Below are 4,006 nucleotides of genomic sequence, written 5' to 3' on the forward strand. Positions count from 1 at the left end.
TATATATGCATGCAATGGAATATTACGTGGTGATCAAAAAGAATGAACTCTTACCATTTGAAACAACGTGGATGGAACTAGAGTGTATTATGCTGAGTGAAATGAGTCAGAGAAAGACAAATATCATGTGATTTCACTCCTATGTGGAATTTAAAGGACACAACAGATGAACATATAGGAAGAAAAAGGAAAAGGAGATAAAAACAGTGAAAAAGGCAAACCACAAGAGACTTTAAAAATTTATTAATTTTAAAAAATTTATATCCAAGTTAGCTGGCATATAGTGCAATAATGATTCTAGGAGTAGAATCCAGGATTCATCACCTACATGTAACACCTGGTGCTTATTCCAACAATAAGGTTGTTGTTTAATGCCCAATTAGCCCATTCTTTACCCAAAATCCCTCCAGCAACCCTCAGTTTGTTCTCTGCATTGAAGAGTCTCTTATGGTTTGTCTCCCTCTCTCTTTTTATCTTACTTTCCCATCCCTTATGTTCATCTGTTTTGTATCTTAAATTCCATATATGACTGAAATCATATGATATTTGTCTTTCTCTGACAGACTCATTTCACTTAGCATAATATACTCTAGTTCCATCCACGTTGTTGCAAATGGCAAGATTTCATTCTCTTTGATCACAGAGTAATGTTCCATTGTGTGTGAATATATATATATCCACCATACCTTCTTTATCCAGTCATCAGTTGATGGACATTTGGGCTTTTTCCATGATTTGGCTATTGTTGATAGTGCTGTGATAAACATTGGAGTTCACGTGCCCCTTCAAAACAGCACTCCTGTGGGATTTGGATAAATACTCAGTAGTGCAATTGCTGAGTTGTAGGGTAGTTCTATTTTAAATATTTCGAGGAACCTCCATACTCTTTTCCAGAGTAGCCGCACCAGTTTGCATTCCCACCAGCAGTGCAAAAGTGTTCCCCTTTCTCCGCATCCTCGCCAACATCAGTTGTTGCCTGAGTTGTTAATTTTAGCCATTCTCACAGGTGTGAGGTGGTATCTCTTTGTGGCTTTGATTTGTATTTCCCTGATGATGAGTGATGTTGAGCATTTTTTCATGTGTCTGTTAGCCATCTGGATGTCTTCTTTGGAAAAGTGTCTATTCATGTCTTTTGCTCATCTTTTCACTGGATTATTTGTTTTTTGGGTATTGAGTTTGGTTAAGTTCTTTATAGGTTTTGGATACTAACCTTTTATCTGATATGCCATTTGCAAATATCTTTTCCTATTCTATGGGTTGCCTTTTAGTTTTGCTGATTCTTTCTTTCACCGTGCAGAAGCTTTTTATCATGAGGTTCCAATAGTTCATTTTTGCTTTTGTTTCCCTTGCCTCTGGAGACATGTCATGTAAGAAGTTGCTGCAGCCAAGGTCAAAGAGGTTTTTGCTTGCTTTCTTCTCTAGGATTTTGATGCTTCCTGTCTTACATTTAGGTTTATTTAAAGTTTATTTTTGTGTATGGTATAAGAGAGTGGGCTAGGTTCATTTTTATGCATGTCGCTGTCAAGTTTTCCCAACACCATTTACTAAAGAGACTGTCTTTTTTCCTTTGTATATTCTTTCTTGCTTTGTAAGAGACTCTTAAATACAGAAAACAAACAGTGTTGCTGGAGGGGTGGTGGGTGGGGATATGGGCTAAATGGGTGATGGGCACTAAGGAGGGCACTTGTTGGGATGAGCAGAGTGTTATATATAAGTGATGAATCACTAGATTCTACCTTTGAAAACTTATTTCACTATATGTTAACCACTTTGGATTTAAAACAAAAATTTTTTAATTATTTATTTTTAAAAGTGAGACAGAGTGTGAACAAGAGAGGAGCAGAGAGAGAAGGAGATACAGAATCTAAAGCAGGCTCCAGGCTCTGAACTGTCAGCACAGAGCCCAACACAGGGCTTGAACTCATAAACCATGAGCTCAATACCTGAGATGAAGTCAGACGCTCAACTAAATGAGTCCCAACCACTTTGGGTTTAAATAAAATTTTGAGGGGCGCCTGGATGGCTCAGTTAGTTCAGTTCTTATGGTTCATAGGTTCAAGCCCCGCTTTGGGATCTCTCCTGACAGCTCAGATCCTGGAGTCTGTTTCAGATTCTGTGTCTCCCTCTCTCCTTGCCCCTCCCCTGCTCACACTCTGTCTCTCTCTGTCTCAAAAAATAAATAAACATTAAAAAATTAAATAAAATCTTAAAAACAGAAAAAAGATTGTATAATGAAATCAAATATATTGCTGTTTTCTGATGCTCCACAAACATTTCTGTCCTTCAGGTGCTATTTATAGAATTGCTGTGAGGCTGGTTTGTGTTAACATTTCTCTTTTACAGATGAGATGAAAATGAGACATTTCTGAGGTGATTCAATATCCATTGCATACTGCTGTCAGCATCTATCTTTTTTTTTTAGAGGAGAGGATATTTTTAAAGTTTATTTATTTATTTTTGAGAGAGAGACAGGGATGGGGACAAAGAGAGGAGAGAGAGCGAATCCCAAGCAGGTTCTGCACTGTCAGCCCAGAAGCTGATCAGGGCTTGATCTTATGAACTGTGAAATCATGACCTGAGCCAAAACCAAAGTTGGATGTTTAACCAACTGAGCCACCCAGGTGCCCCAGCATCTACCTACTTTTGTTTGATTCTCTACTTTATCAGTAGCTTCCCATCATCTCTGAAAGTCGTACTTTAGTGCAAATTTATGCCAAAAATAAAAAGGAGGATGTGATGGGTACTTACAGGGGAACACATTTTATCATGTATTTTGTACCATTCTGAGGACTGCAATTAGAATATATTTGAGGGTAATCCTTTTTAAATAAAAAAAAAAACTTGTCTGAGTTGAGCCCTCAGGTAACAAACATTTTTATACTCTTTTTTATTCATTGATTAAAAAAAAATGAAAGGGCTACAGGTTAGAAATCAGAAATCTGATAGATGTATTTGGTCTAAGATACAAGAAGTACTAGATATCAGAATAAAAGCACAGAGAAAAGAATGCTTTTTCGTTTTAGAAACCAGAAGAATGAGGTAACACGAGCCTCTAAGTGGTGATGATTAAGCCATAGCTCTCTAGGCATATGCTCAGGGAGCCCACTGAAGGAAAGAACTAGTAATTATTCGTAATTTTGAAGTGACAGCATTGTTCTGTATGCTTTATTTAGGATTAACTCATCTTAGGCTTGTGAATGACCTCATGTGAATGTTGTTTTCCCCATTTTTCTAATAGATTTCAACCTGGAGAGTTTAATAACTTACTCAAGATCACTCAGCTGTTGGTACAGCCAGAATAGTCTAATTGTAGTTAAACGTGATGTTATATTGCGAATCTCATATTTATTTTTAGACTCTTGCCTAAAATAACAGACGAAGACTTCACTTTGACTGAAAAATATTCGTGGTTTAGTTTGTCACCTTCTAAGCAAATTCTTTTCAACAGATTTACTCAATTTCTGCTTTGCAGAATGGAAAAAGGATACTTTTATATAGTGTGTGTTAAAGATCATCTACCTTATACTCATTTATTTTAAATTAATATAGTTGAGGGGCTAGCCTAATAAATTAACATGTCAATTTTAAAAATGAGAAAATGAATCCTGGCCTATTTTTCCCCACTCATAAATTATGGCGGGGCATGTAAATATTTGTTCCTTAATGACCTAACTTAAAAAAATTATGAGTACTTCTTCCCAGAGGGGGCTGATTATTACTCCTTATAGTATTGGTACTATTTTACTTTTTAAAATAACTCATATATCTCACCTCAGATATCATCACTTCCTTTTCCATTTCTCCGCATGTTATATGCTACATGCTGTGCGGAGACGCCCTTACATGGAACAAAACATTTTTAGGGTTCATGGGGCATTGGTTTCAGTTACTTTAAAAAGAGAAAAACAGTAGTCTGTTAAGGAGACTAAATATGTACATTTTGGATTTTAAACAAGTGATCATTTGTTATTCCTGCTAGGATCAGGAGCAAGATAAAGATGACCAT

The 4,006-nt window shown here is 36.4% G+C and overlaps 1 pseudogene; it reads right to left on the reverse strand.

Annotated features, from left to right (window-relative positions):
• The window catches only part of LOC115300959, a 6,359-nt pseudogene extending 2,561 nt beyond the window's left edge, over window positions 1–3,798 (reverse strand).
• Between the last annotated feature and the right edge of the window lie 208 nt (window positions 3,799–4,006).

Source organism: Suricata suricatta, chromosome 1, assembly GCF_006229205.1.
Source record: "Suricata suricatta isolate VVHF042 chromosome 1, meerkat_22Aug2017_6uvM2_HiC, whole genome shotgun sequence".
NCBI classification, from domain to species: domain Eukaryota; kingdom Metazoa; phylum Chordata; class Mammalia; order Carnivora; family Herpestidae; genus Suricata; species Suricata suricatta.